The sequence below is a fragment of the Cydia amplana genome, chromosome 3, assembly GCF_948474715.1.
Source record: "Cydia amplana chromosome 3, ilCydAmpl1.1, whole genome shotgun sequence".
Classification (NCBI taxonomy): domain Eukaryota; kingdom Metazoa; phylum Arthropoda; class Insecta; order Lepidoptera; family Tortricidae; genus Cydia; species Cydia amplana.
The window spans coordinates 1542407-1558465 of record NC_086071.1 but is presented as its reverse complement, the minus strand read 5'-3'; the positions used below and the strand labels follow the sequence as shown (position 1 = coordinate 1558465).

Here is a 16059-nt window from a genome sequence, read left to right as displayed (position 1 = left end):
AAATTTACTGCTCACGTTTCGAGGACGGTGTTTGAGCTGCATAATCCTAAAATCCTTTCTATGGACCGTCGGTTCTGTAGTACATAAGGTCGGAAAGCCATTGAAATAGCATTTCATCCATAAAAACAAATATCGCCGGTTGAAAACCAAATATCGTTATAAGTGTTGTTTGTCGACCGAGTAACAACCCCTGTGTGTAAAACGTTTAACTTGATAAACAAGACCAAGTGCGGGTAGTTCGTAAAATGTTGACGTCAACTTTAGTTAGTCTTTTCAAAGGCCACGGGGATAATTCCGTTTTCGGAGTTCGGAGTCGGTTGTATAATTAAAAACTGAATTATACGCCATTAAATCCCGTTTTAATAAACAATAATGAGTCAAAAACCTTGAAAGTTTAAATCAGTGTTTCTCTGGTCGTACTTTTGCGGCATGATTTACTAAAGAAAAGAAAATATTTATGATAGCTCTATGAATCATTTTGTAAGTAAATTTATTACAATGTATACTTGATCGCTTTGGGGGTGACATGATCCCGGAATCATATCTCCCCTGAAGAAAAAGACAAAGTCTCCCCATACATAGTAAGATTATAAAACGTGCCGTACTCGAAACGTGTGTTCGCGTATATCAATGTAATCCAAGTTAATCATCACTTCAATAAACAACAAATAAAATAAGCACACTCACTAACATCATTTCCATCTCATATTATAAAATAAATCCAGTTAAAGCTTACCGAAAATTGAATATAGTACGCAGAAAATCTTTCACCGTCCGCCATTTTTGAACCACTGACTTTTCCGATACAGTGCCATGACAGAACGTGAAGTTAGGAACGAATGAATGAGTGTTACCAGTGCAAAAAAATGTATCTCGTTTGGTTTGATTAAAAATGAAGTTTACCAAGTGTCCCCTAGGGATCGACCCTCCCCACCCTCACCTAGGTAGGTAGGCTCTTATTTAGTCATGTTAGAATCTGACCGCGATAGTACATTGGCCCAGTTTAAAGTACGTATACACGCTCGCGGCAACTTTCACGGCAGTGCTATGTGCTACCGCGAACACCGAAGTTGGCAAATTTCGGTCATCTTTCTCTTTTACTCTAATAATGGCGTAATTAGAGTGATAAAGATTTTCTTTGAATTGCTCGAACTTTACGATCTTCGATTTTCGCGGTTATAACCCTGTAGGTATAGAATCCGAGTGGAGTACTTCGACAATAAATTATGACCCAAAGAGAAGTCAAACTAGAGGATCGCACCTCGTTTTGATCAAGGAAGCAATGACGTCATTAGGGGGTGGGGGATAGAATACGCTTAATATTCATTGTCATAATATGAATTTGCATAACAGATTTCGCATAACATAATTGTGGATAACATTTAAGAGGTATACTACTAAAAAGCATAACACTTATTGCGCATAAAAATGAATCCGCATAATTGAATATACATTATTAACTGTAACTTTAATAGTTGAGTGTGCTCAGAGCATAAAAAGGTCAACGGCTCTGCATGAACAAGAGATTTCCTTTGGCAGGATTGGTCCTTAGGACCCAAGGATGGATTTAAGAAGTTTCTACAAGCTGACTAAAAATTCAGTCAGGATCCTTACCATACAAACAGAAAAGAGTTTATAGCAGTGGTTCCTAACCTGGGGGTAATTACCCCCGTGGGGGTAAAACTGGTATTTTACGGGGGTACCTAATAAACTAACCTAATATAACAATACAACAAACGTACACGTTTTATTTTTTATTACCATTGGGAGGAGGGATAAAATCAGGTTCCCTAGTTAGTCATAGGGGTGACCGGACTGAAAATGTTAGGAACCACTGATTTATAGAGTCTACACCTATAATTACCTATTAGATCTACAAAAATAATTCCTTCGAGCCGGATTTGAACCAGCGACCTATGGATAACAGTTCTTACATCTACAGTCCACCGCTCTACCAACTGAGCTATCGAAGGTGCATATAATTCGCCGAAATCTTACACCACTATCAAGTAAGCGATGTAATGCATAAAGTATGAATCTCATTTCCAAGTAATTAACTTAACACATCTATACAAAATTGTTATTCAACTAATGTGTTACATAACCTTTGAATTTTATCAGTAATTAAGCTAAATGCATTATCAGAAAAGGTCATTAAATGGGTAAATGAATGTAAATAAAATAGTGATTGAGCATTTTTGTTTTGGTGTAGCGTTAGTAACAATCAAAGAGATGTTAATAAGTAGTAGAGGTATAAATTATTCGTTTTTGGAATTTGACAGCTGAAGTAAAAGTCGAAATACGACCCGGCGGTAGTCAAAAGTTGAGGCTTCACAATTCAGGGGGCCTATCTAATATGACAATCGTTTGTGCCGTAGCGAACGACATGCCTCTCTCTCTCTGTCTATGGCACTAATATGGAAGAATGATAGAGAAACCATAGCGTTTAGTTCGCTACGGCTCAAAAGATTGTCATCTTGGCTAGGCCCTCTGGTAGCGCAACATACAGGGCATCGCGTTCACTATGGATCTAAAGAAGGCCCGTGACGGGAGTATAAGAGCTACCGATTTGAACCCCATGCATGTTCAGCAAAAATTGATGGTTTCGGAAAAATCACCGATTTTGTGTTCTAAGTAAACAGCGCTAACCTAACCTAAACTAAACTTTGGTATCTTGATTATTTCAAAATAAATAATAGTCAGGAGAACACACTCTACCGTAAAATGTGCCCACTTTGCTCCCCACTGGGTAATTTTGCGCCAACAGTTTTTATATATGAAAACCATATCATAACCTCATTTAAGTGTTACAACATGATAGTAGTAATGGTCTATTTTAAATCGGCATATTTATATCTACATAGCTACGATAATACAATACCTACTTTATTATTAAATTTAAATTAACTTGTAATTTCGAAGCAAAGTTACGGCACATTTTACGATACTAAATACAAAATCAATATAATTAATGTGGATACAAAATTGTTCGAACAATTTCAAGCGACCGATCTTAAAATTCTTAAGGGCCTACTGCAGCCGCGTCTGGCGCTTCGTAAACCACGCCCGCTAGTTCTTCCCTCCCCGCTAACACGCACACATGGAAACGCTTCGCGCCGCACGTGAAGTTTGTGTGACCTTTTAGCACCATCTAACGTTACAGAAGTTAACTACCATTATACGCGGTCGCTGCGGTCGGCCAGAAACTTAAATTCGGAAAAAATTTAAACAGATGGCGTTGTTACTTGTTCATAATAGCAAACAATAAAATAATTAATTAATAAACCTGAATATTTATTGTTGTTTTGGAAGATGTTAACAGCATAGAAGCAGCAGCGTATATAGCATATAAGTTAAGAGTATTGATAATAAGAAAATAGCACAAGAACAGAAAAGAGATTATTTTTGATAAAATAAAATATGATGAAAACAGATTTACTTGATTACGCTCACCTGACTTTGCGGTCACTACTCGTAAATGCAAATTTCAACCTTATTGTTATGGGGTTACAATACCCCTGGGGTTGCAGGCGTCCATAGTCGTTATTATTATAAATGCTTTGGTTGAAATGCTTTTTAACCCTCGAATTTTTCATAGGTACAGTCACCTGCAATAATATGTTACTCTTCGACGGCCGCAAAAATATGTGACACGCTCTTATGGCTCTACAAATAAGATCTAACATGATCTACCGCAAAACGGCCTTCGGTGTGTAACATATTATTGCAGCTGACTGTACTCGTACTCATTGTTGTATAGGTAGGTATTAATATCTTTTATCCGATCGATTTGCATTTATTTGAAATAAATCACAGTGTTTAGTAATTATATGTTTTATTGAATAAGAGATTATTTAGGTATGTAAGGAATACAGGGTGCCTTTTTGAAACACTCATTTTTAGGGTTCCGTAGCCAAATGGCAAAAAACGGAACCCTTATAGATTCGTCATGTCTGTCTGTCTGTCTGTCCGTCTGTCCGTCCGTATGTCACAGCCACTTTTTTCCGAAACTATAAGAACTATACTGTTGAAACTTGGTAAGTAGATGTATTCTGTCATGGACCAATCTACTGTGAACCGCATTAAGATTTTCACACAAAAATAGAAAAAAAAAATTTTTTTTCCCCATACTTAGAACAGAAACTCAAAAAATTTTTTTACATCAAACCCATACGTGTGGGGTATCTATGGATAGGTCTTCAAAAATGATATCGAGGTTTCTAACATCATTTTTTTCTAAACTGAATAGTTTGCGCGAGAGACACTTCCAAAGTGGTAAAATGTGTGTCCCCCCCCCCCCCTGTAACTTCTAAAATAAGAGAATGATAAAACTAAAAAAAATATATGATGTACATTACCATGCAAACTTCCACCGAAAGTTGGTTTGAACAAGATCTAGTAAGTAGTTTTTTTTTAATACGTCATAAATCCCCTAAATACGGAACCCTTCATGGGCGAGTCCGACTCGCAGTTGGCCGCTTTTTCTGGATAATTTTGAATTTCAATTGTCAGGGGTGCCTACATTATTTTTTAATACATTTTACAACGACAACAAACAAAAGTTCAAATTCGCCGTATTTTTAACCGCCTTCAAAAAAAAGGAGGTTCTCAGTTTGACCCGTATGTATGTATGTATGTATGTATGTATGTATGTATGTATGTATGTATGTATGTATGTATATTTGTTCGCGATTATCTCGCGTTTGGCTGAACCGATTTTGATGCGGTTTTCAGAAAAGTGTTTCTTACATTCCGGAGAAGGTTTTAGTATACATAGATCTGAGCTGATGCTGAACCCTGGCTGTACCTAGTGGAACTCAGGTTTGGTGCAACATAGGCTCACGCTGTTTTGGTCATCCGACACGTCTTGATGAGCACTTGGGAGAGCAGTACCCAGGATAGAGCTGATGCTGAACCCTGGATGTACCTAGTGGAAGTCAGGTTTGGTGCAACATAGGCCCACGCTATTTTGGTCATCCATCACATCATAGTCAGCACTTGGGAGAGCAGTACCCAAGATAGAGCTGATGCTGAACCCTGGCTGTACCTAGTGCAACTCAGGTTTGGTGCAACATAGGCCAACGCTATTTTGGCCATCCGTCACATCTTGATGAGCACTTGGGAGAGCAGTACCCAAGATAGAGCTGATGCTGAACCCTTGCTGTACCTAGTGGAACTCAGGTTTGGTGCAACATAGGCCCACGCTATTTTGGTCATCTGTCACATCTTGATGAGCACTTGGGAGAGCAGTACCCAAGATAGAGCTGATGCTGAACCCTTGCTGTACTTAGTGGAACTCGGGTTTGGGGCAACATAGGCCCACGCTATTTTGGTCATCCGTCACATCTTGATGAGCACTTGGGAGAGCAGTACCCAAGATAGAGCTGATGCTGAACCCTTGCTGTACCTAGTGGAACTTAGGTTTGGTGCAACATAGGCACACTTTGTTTTGGTTAACCGACTTGTCGTCGTGTGCCTATGTTACAGAGTTCCACTAGGTGGGTCGATGAACTTTTTTCTAACTGCCTTTAAAAAAAAGGACGTTCTCAGTTTGACCCGTATGTATGTATGTACGTATGTATGTGTATATGTTTGTTCGTGATTATCTCGCGTTTGGCTGCACCGATTTTGATGCGGTTTTCAGAAAAGTGTTTGTTACATTCTGGAGAAGGTTTTAGTGTACAGTACTTGGATGGTTTGAAAAACCAATTGGACCCGGTAGGTGGCGATGCTATCGGTATACCTACCAACAAATTTATGTTGCTGAAACCGATTTAGATAAAATAGTGGGAGTGGGAGTCGGACTCGGACTGGGACTGGGAATGGGAGTGGGAGTAATATACATACAAATCGTTTAGCACCAAAACGTCATATTATGTTGTGTCGCGATTATCATCGAGTTAGGCCATCACCAACAGTAGGTAGTTACTAGCCCAAAACTAAATGGAGAGCCTAACTAGTATTTTAGCCCAAAACCTAAAATAAATGAAGTACCTACCTATCACTAAAAAGTAAAAAATAAAATAAAATAAGTAAATAAAAAAAAATTAAAAATAAACAAAAATTAAATAACTTAATATAATATCTTTTTTAAAAAAAGGGAACCGCCTTCAAAAAACCAACCCACTGAAAAGTACAAAATAATTTTTATATGGCGCACCTTTACGTGTCCAGTCCCTATCCCGTCGTAAAGCAAAATTTTGCCAAAAGTAATTAATACCTAATAATAAGAAAATTAATAATCATCCGGGTAATTACTTAGTTTTTGAAGGCGGTGCCAAACCAACAAAAACAGTCTTTACTACCAATCAGAAAAAAAATACGAGTACGTAGTACCTACAAGAACTAAATTAATGAGTAAACTAAGTATGTCTTTATAATGCAAGTAAGTGCAGCGTTCTTCGTTGTCTAAAATATCGGTTCTCAAAATTTTTGGTTTGGCACCGACTTCAAAAACTAAGTAATTACCCGGATGATTATTAATTTTCTTATTATTAGGTATTCATTACTTTTTGGCAAAATTTTGCTTTACGACGGGATAGGGACTGGACACGTAAAGGGGCGCCATATAAAAATTATTTTGTACTTTTCAGTGGGTTGGTTTTTTGAAGGCGGTTCCCTTTTTTTAAAAAAGATATTATATTAAGTTATTTTATTTTTGTTTATTTTTAATTTTTTATTTATTTATTATTACCCGGGTCGATCGCAACAAAATAGAAAATCATGTTTTTCAAATCTAAGCGTTATTGTAATTTATCTCAAATAACCAAAAAGTCAATCTGACTAGAACTTAAAAACGAACTGAATTATTTTAATATGTCGATTTTTCTTGGTGACCCAGGAGATTTTTTTTTTTGTATCCGATACAAAAAGAGCGTATCCCAATCGCGTATCGGTTTTGGTTTTTACTTATAAGTGTGAAAAATATATTCTACCATATACGAAGGATGTGTGTTTTTTCATGTTTTATGTGTCTTTTTGTACAATAAAGTGTTTTACTGCTACTAATATATCATATTAACGATTAACTAAAAAGGTATTTACATCTAATTTAACTGGTAAATTATTAAAGTCCGCTAAAATTAATATATATTCAACAAAATATTTGTTAATATGTCCCAAAATCATGGCTCATTTTTTAAGTCTCCTGACTTACCAAACATATCGCAACGAAGGCAAGGGTACAACGCGGCATCGTGAACCTAATAACGTAACGTTTCAGTTACTTTTTTAGTCGCCGACCATTTTATCCGGGGTACGAAAAGAGGTATTAGATCTATCCTGGGTCTAATATGTTATAAAAACATAGTTTTTTGAAAAATGTTCGTAGGTAGTACACAAAATTTACATTTTCTTTTAAATGTGATTTGGGTCATCGTTCTCCCTGGTGACTTTTCTGGTGACCCAAGAGACATCAATTTTATTATGACTCAGGAGACTTTTTTTCTATGCACTTTGATTTTTTTTGATGCGCTAATTTTGTAATCTAAAATAACTTTAAACTGCTGATATACTTATATCACTTTGCTGATGAGTGGAAGTGGAATTGAAACTTAATTTATTGTTCTCTCCCTTGACATTTTGGCATACATTTGACATGCTGCAGTGCACTCCTAACGTTAATAAAGACATAATTTTTAGAAAAAGTTTTAGGAAAACTCACTCTTGAGCTTAAAACGATTAAGTCCTTATCATATTATGTTAGATTTTTAGAGCCCAGACCCCAAATCAGTGAAAATGTCTCTTAGCCAACTAAATTTGTCTCTGGGAAAAGTACGATATCCCTAAAAATTGTACGTACATTTCGCATTTTTCTGAAGGAACGGAATTCATAAATTGGGTTATTATTATTTTTTCAGATTATTTGATTGCATTGACATATCACCAAGATAGATAGAACATTTAAGTTACCAGAAGAAAAGCATTTGTGTTCTTTTATACAGTGTGGAAAAAGTAGGTTCGATTCCCGGGCGCGACTAAGCGAATTTAAAAAAAAAACAACGTGTTGCATTCCGGGAGTGCCGACAGAAGTGAAAACTCAATGACTAATCCAAAATGTCTGCAGCACTATGTATAATTGACCCATCCTCCTTTCTATTGAAAACTTTTGGTTCCGAAATTGCTGGTCAGTGATCTTGTTTAAAATTCGAAATTCAAATTTATAGCGTTGTTTAAAATTCGAATAGGAATTGTAAAGTTACCTTGCAGACCTCGCATCTAAATATATTTGGTCATGATATTTTGAGTTTTATTCACCAGTACTAGAGTTCACTTTTATTAGCGATTTCATCAAGATGTAGCTTTATTGAATTATATTTGAGTGATATAAAGTTATAATACTGTGAGATCCTCGTATTTCAGCCCGTACAAGATTATAACCTTTTTCATGTAATGTCATTGAGTTTTTCTTTATTGATTTAAATGCCATCTAAATGATTGGCCATCTAAACCTTACGGTCACATGATCGCCTTACGCTGTCTCGAGTTTATCATTTTTTCCCCACCTCAAAAAGTGCCTAGCGCCGCTAAAGAAGTTTTCACTTCAAAAATCTTTGAATGCAGTTGTTTCTTTAAAAAACAATAATGTTTCATTTAAGTAAAATGAGCAAACTTAAGGTTTTAAGGCACTTTCCCTCCAGGGCCCATAATTTTTTTCCACCCGGTAGTAGATAGACAACTATTTTTTTCGACTAAATGAAGTTTTATTAGATAAATCGTTGATCACATGGTTCGTTTCACATATCACATCAAATCGTTTGTCATCACAATCAAAATTTGTCAAAAGTAATGAAATTTATGCCAAAAAAACATAAATAAAACATATAAATTCAACACATTTTTTTAATAAAAATCTTTCTCGATGATATAAAAAAGAACATCGACAAATGATGTTCAAAGAATTAATATCAAAACAGATGTCATAATTAGGATTGGCTACTTTAAGAAAGGGACAGAGAGATTTAATCCTCTTGCTCTGCACGTTTTTCTCATTCCTCCTTGTCAAGCCAAAATAAACTATAAAATGATAGTAACACAGTACATTGTAATATTCACTTTTTCCACGGTATCATGTCATTGTAAATTACTTATGTATGTGAAATTGTAGTGGCGTGCGACTTTCAAACCGGAGGTCACGGGTTCGAACCCCGGCCCGTGCAAGTGAGTTTTTGTAAGTAGGGACCTTTTTTTAGTGGTACTTAAATATAATAACTTTTCGTATTATTGAAATAAAATATTTTATTCAAACAAACTTAATAACTATATAATAATTAAAACGATTAATATCAATTAGTTTTTAATATTTATTCAATTATTTTAAATTATTTGAGCATGAAACATACTAGATTTATTTTTATCATTACAATAGAAAAAAGCAAAAAATATATTCTATTATAGATATTTTATTTTCAAACAAAAATAAAGCAAAAAGTTACGGTTAGATTCTGATGGCTAAATACCAAACAGCTACCGATACATTTCAATATCTGTCGAAATTTCCTAACCCGTTGTAACTGACAAAGAGAGTATAGATTTCGACGTAGCATGACGTAGCTAAGCAAACACGCACACATGCGTAACGTATAGACCTGTAAGAGGGCACCATCATAGGTTTACCTCCGATTCCGTTACTACTCAATGGAGTTACGACTCAACGTTTATTGGATATTAAAATTTTACGTAATTCGGAGCGCTGCGCGAAGTGACATAGGTCTTACCTCTTTGAGGCACGACGGCCATCTAACATTACTGGCATAAAGGATACATTTATGACTTTGACGCATGACAGAAAGAGAAACCGAACTGCGTAAAATGGGCGTTTGCTGTTGAATTCATAAAATCAAAAATCGATAATAAATCCATCGGTAAAGGATAATAAGTTAATATTTAGTTCTTTGAAAGTTAAGACGAGATGAAAACCTTTGCTGTAAGGTGGGTTGTGCTGGATATGGATGTGTTTTCTAGTTGCACGAAGCTAAAACCGAAAAATGAACACGTAAGTTTGGATTTATTTTCTATCGAGAAAATTTTAAGCATTCGTGTTTTGACAACTATGAAATCACTTATCATATAGTCAAGAAACATATATCCGAAAATCACTACTGTTTGTTTCCGGGGCTAGCCACTGCCACGTTTCTAAGATCCTGTTATTTTTCGATGCACGGCCTTAATGCATTAAAACAAAAGGTGCTCACGGGCTCAGCACGGTTCCATTTTTATCGACTATCACTATGCCCGTCACTGTCGCACTTACATACTTGTTAGAACGTGTCAGGCATGGTGACAAATGATAAAAATGCGACCGTGCTACTAGGGCAGGTTTACGCTCCAACCAAATACATATATTTCATTAACTACCTTACAAATCGTTATGACCAAGTAACTTAATTTACATCCACTTTATAATTCTCGTGATAAAATGGTACCTACCTATATCTATCTATCTAGAATGGATAACTGCGACACAACTTTTCATTGCACGCATTCAAGCGGCGAGTCCGGAAGTACCGGCCTGACGTGTCGTCTAGTGCTTTAGACACAACCTTCTACCCGCCATCCCTTTAACCTCGTAAGGCCCAAGCTATTTTTAGGACGTTTATCATATCTACCCAACGGCCTAATTTTAGGTACTTATACTAGCGGCCCAGACCTTCTACTTGCTATAAAATCTGAAATTGGCATATTTTTAGCTGAAGTCTTATTAAGTACTGTAAATGTAAGTATTATGAATAAAATTAATTTAAAATTACTCGAAAAAAAAATGTCCTATTTTTAGGTCACTGGGATTATATTTTGTGAATATTTGTTATTTTATCTAGTCACTACATTTGCAATAAACCAATGAAATAGCTGTGAATCATTAAATAAAAACGAACATACATATTTCATAATTATTTTTATTTATGTATATGTAGGTAGTACATTAGTTGTACAATAAATCTAAACTTATGTATTCTAAACATCAACAAAAAGTACTTTCTTTTAAAATATTATCACATCAGCCTCAACTTTGTTTAACAATTGCACTTTAGTCTTTATTAAGGATGAGATCAAGTTTCTCACATTACTTATATAAACAATTAAACATCATAAAAAATAGTTTTTCCTGTAACATTACTATAGTATAGTCTCAAATTTGCTTAGATAAATATAATACTTTTTGGTATTTATCAACAATGAGATCAGTGTTCTTACATTTTTTTATCTTATCCTACAAATGAAATATCAAAATAAACATTTTCTTTCAAAATAAAGTTACAAAACTCCTAGAAAAAAACAAAATTTATGATAAAACAATTACATTGTACTAATGCAATAACATTCCATCGACCTAATTTTAGGACATCGAAATTTGCTCGCATCTCCTGCTCGAAATAAATCATAACGGAAAAAAATTTTTAGTGATCGTCATAATACAAAGCTTAAATAAGTATTTTTAATTAAATTTAGGTTAAAATAATTTAAGATTCTGGTGAAAACAACGGATTTACTTACAACGTTTTCGCGAGGACGCCATCTTCCCAACATCCGCGTGCCAAAAGACTGTCATTTGATTGTCAAACGTCAAACTGACAGGTAATCATAATAACTGCGTTCAGTTCCGCCATATTTAAGAAATAAAGGTTTCTTTACACGCAAAGATTTAGGATCGGTACATGTCAGAAGTGAATGACCTAATTTTAGGACTCTGGGCCGCTAATTGATAAATTAATATAGTTGCTTGGGCCGGAAGGACTACATTTCTCAGTCCTAAAAATAGGACGTTGGGCCTTACGAGGATAACATAACACCAATTTATATATTAACATCCATTGCTTGATTCATACAGAAACGCTTTCATCGTTTCAGAGCAAAAGCAGCAATGTAAAACAAGATAGTATGAAAAGTCTGAAGATGCTCTTTTGTTTGGTGCGCGGTCGTACCTAATTTGAATAGAAAGTGTCGTGGTCGCGATAGTGGCGCCGTTTCCGACCCGTCCCGTATCGTCCCCTCTTATACAAACGACACCCTTAACGACCGCTTGAAAAATTTAAACAGTCTGCGGAGTGAGTTAAATTGGCTGATCATGTGATCGGTGTTGATTGAAAAGCGAGAAAAATGCAAAATATTAAAGTAGCTTTCATATATTCCATTTCCAGATTGACATATATGTATTATATTTTTTTATATGGACTTAGTATTTAGCTGTAAGAAGTAACGAACCACTGCATAGAAACTTCTACTTCGTGATGAATTGTGTTGTGTTAAGCAGCCCTAAGCGCTTTTACAGCTAAAAGCTTTATAAGACAAAGCCTAACATCAAAGGTTTCAGTCCCTCCATCATTACGCGACGAGAGCGCAAACGTTATCACTTATCACAAATGACAGTAAAGAAATTGCAAACATTTTCGCAAACCAGATACTGTACCAATACCTGCAGTGAATACTTCAAGAGTGCTGAAATCTTTAGAAGAAATTGAATTCTCCCCTGAGGTGGTGGAAAAAGTGATAAACACCTTTAAAGACGAAACAGCTATGGGGCCAGACGGTATACCGGCAATATTCTTAAAGAAATGTAGTCATGCATTAGGTGAACAGCTGTCATATATAATGTCATTGTCTTTTAAGTCGGGTACATTGCCTAATGATTGGAAGGAAGCCACCGTTACCCCCATATACAAAAAAGGCGACAAACTAACTGCAGCGAATTACAGACCAATAAGTCTAACGTGCATCGCCTGTAAAGTAATGGAGAAAATCATCGCTAAATATATTAGACAATTTTTATCTGAGGAGCAAATCATAATTGAAAAGCAACACGGTTTTATTCCCAGACGGTCAACGGTTACTAATTTACTGATGTGTCTCGATTATTGGACTAAGAACTGGGACGAACACCTTCCAACGGATGTGGTTTACTTAGATTACGAGAAAGCCTTCGGACGGGTACCTATAAAAAGGCTCATTAGTAAGCTGGAGCAATACGGGATCCGTGGACGACTTCTGAACTGGATTCAAGACTTCCTAAGTGCGAGAAAAATGAAAATCAGAGTAGGGGAGGAGCTGTCTGAACCGGTTGAGGTTCTTAGTGGTGTCCCACAAGGATCTGTCCTCGGTCCAATCCTTTTTGGGATTTTTGTCACAGATCTTAAGTCCATTGTCAAATCTAAACTGTCCCTTTTCGCTGATGACACGAAAATAATGGGCAACCCTCTCATAACGCATAATATCATTCAGGAAGACTTAAATCGAATTAGGACTGGCTCATGACATGACGTAACTTAACTCGGATAAATGTACCATTCTTCATATTGGGCCCACAAATCCTCAGCTTCCATATATCATGGGTACACAGGCCCTAGAAGAGGTGAACTCGCAAAGAGACCTTGGAGTCACTATAACAAGCAACCTAAAGTGGGATATGCACATCCTGGAATTGATAAAAAGAGCCAACTCACTAGTATACCTAATAAGGAAGACCTTTAAGACAATTTATAAGGCACTATTTCTAAAAGTATATAAGACGTACATAAGGCCTCTACTTGAATATGCTTACCAGATTTGGAGTCCATACTTTCAGAAGGATATAGCTTTACTTGAAAAGGTGCAACGCAGAGCAACTAAGATGGTATATGGATTACGTAATAAGCCATATGACCAAACTTGACTCTTAAATATTTATGCAGCAAACATTTAACAGACAATCATAAAGGGTAGTGCGGAGAAAACAAACATCCAAAATTGAAACATGTCACGAGCTAAACAATAGTCGAAAAAAACTTTACAAAATTCCTTTGAGCCGGATTTGAACCAGCGACCTATGGATAACAGTTTTTACCTCTACAGTCCACCGCTCTACCAACTGAGCTATCGAAGGTGCATATAATTCGCCGAAATCTTACACCACTATTAATTAAGCTTAACTAAAGAGCAGCAGTTGCAGTCATCTAACGCAAAAAATAACCAATAGTCAAAGGAATAAGGTCGTGAATAGCTTAGTCGTGAAAATAACAATTAAACATAATATCTAGTCACATTACTCTTTATAATTATGCAAGTATTTATGACGTAACAATCAGTCGGTTTTTGTTGACACCGTCGAAATAAATATCCCTCCAATCCAAATGATCATCCTAATCTATTACTCATTTTCGTTGCATTACACCTTCTTTCTTTTTGTGTTTCTTAAAATAATACCTATTCTAAAGTTGTATGGGATTTGACACCCGTTTGAATAAATTAAATAAATGGCCATAAAAGGTATGGTTAGCCTTTATTCTGTATTTTACTAAACACTTAAAACCGTTTTATATTTAATGAATATGTAGGCTACAGTTCATTTTTCCAGAGATAATATAATTTAAAAAACAAATGAGATAAAATAATTAAAAAAAAACGGTCGGCATGGACGCGTTTAAAATACACCACTGCATACATTTTTAAAGTCGTAGCGGGTGCCATCTTTAGAACATCACTTTATACATATATTATATTAAACACCAAAGTCGTTAATAATTATCAAACAAATTATATAACAGACCAACAATAAATATTCAAAAAGGGAAATCGTCACAGGTAGGCCAGCGCAGCCTTCAAACCATCTAATATGCACCAAACATTTACGAACAAATTGACAGGCAATCATATGAAAGGGCAACCCGGGGAGATCAAACATCCAACCGTGAAATAATTCACGAACTGCACTTAGCATAAGGTCAAACTGACATTTGGTGAATAGAATTACGTCAATTCATAATGTCATAAGGTATGGGGCGTCACGCGAGGTCGGGTTTAGGGTTGGGATAGTTTGACAACATCGATAGAGTTAGACCAAGAAAAGTCTGCAGCGATTTTGATAGCCCACGCAGTGCAAGTGTTATTTATACGTCATAATTTCATAGAAGTTTGACGTTTAAAATGACACGTGCACTGCGTGGGCTATCAAATCCGCTGCAGACTTTTCTTGGTCTGACTCTAACACTTTCGTGAAATATTTTAAATGTGTCTAAACTTGCTAAAACCTTTTTGGAATGATTTCGGTATTTTTGATTGAATTCTTCTATTTCTTTATTCTAAGTCCGTTTTTCCTTACAAAATGCATGAAGTGGCTTTTCACGATGGCGAGATACTACGCACATGTTAATCTATGCCAACAACTACCTCGCGATCTTTACCCTATATGTGATATCACGGATTTTGGTGATCATCTATGCCTATGCATTTTCCACGCGTTGAAAATCCGTAAACCATTATTTCATTCAAATGGGCACAGCCTCATGCATATTTTTCTAGCTTTTGGGTTCTGCAATGTTTTTTTACTATTTACGCAAATGGAATGTTAAAATAATTATACATATTTATTTTGTATTAATAACGTATTTAAAAAAAAATCCTTCGAGCCGGATTTGAACCAGCGACCTATGGATAACATTTATTTCATCTACACTGCCCCCTTAAGCCAATTAACGGTATCTCAAAAACAAAAATAGTTGAAAATGGAATTATAAGATAAAAAACTTAAAGTCTATGTTTGCATTAAATTTTGATCTGAGATACCGCTAATTGGCTTAAGGGGGCAGCAGTCCACCGCTCTACCAACTGAGCTATCGAAGGTGCGTAATACGAAACAAAATGACCAGTCACATTACACTTTCGTTGCATCATGATTATGTTAAGTGTAACGTATGGCTGGTTTTTATCCAAGCCATTGAGTGGACCAGCCAGCCTATTATGGATAGCTTTATCCATCTTTATCCACGTGATAAAATAACTGTCACTGTTTAACACCGTGGGAAAGAAAGTGACGGACACCGTTTTATCACGCTGTCACGTAGACAAGAACGACCATCATATCCGTACAGATTTCGTCAGTCGTTACGTCACTTTACTCGTACGGTCACAAATAAGGTCTTAATCTTGTTTTAATCATTAATAAATGCATAATTTCATACCTACATTAATAGTAGCGCTGTTGATAATTAAGTGTCGGTACTCGTATATCGCTATAGGTAAATGGAAGCGCAAAGTTTAAATAATGGTTATTCTTCGCTGTACAATGCAACAAATTAAGTAATTGTTCTG

The 16059-nt window shown here is 35.9% G+C and overlaps 3 non-coding genes across 3 annotated transcripts; all 3 read right to left on the bottom strand.

Moving 5' to 3' along the window:
• Positions 1 to 1886: 1886 nt before the first annotated feature.
• Positions 1887 to 1973, bottom strand: Trnay-gua (transfer RNA tyrosine (anticodon GUA)). The gene is given in 2 exon segments: positions 1887 to 1922; positions 1937 to 1973. It is a non-coding gene; the product is annotated as a tRNA-Tyr (tRNA).
• An 11795-nt stretch (positions 1974 to 13768) lies between these two features.
• Trnay-gua (transfer RNA tyrosine (anticodon GUA)) lies at positions 13769 to 13855 on the bottom strand. Its single transcript is given in 2 exon segments — positions 13769 to 13804; positions 13819 to 13855. It is a non-coding gene; the product is annotated as a tRNA-Tyr (tRNA).
• A 1513-nt stretch (positions 13856 to 15368) lies between these two features.
• Positions 15369 to 15591, bottom strand: Trnas-gcu (transfer RNA serine (anticodon GCU)). The gene is made up of 2 exons: positions 15555 to 15591; positions 15369 to 15404 (listed from the first exon to the last, which is right to left on the bottom strand). It is a non-coding gene; the product is annotated as a tRNA-Ser (tRNA).
• Between the last annotated feature and the right edge of the window lie 468 nt (positions 15592 to 16059).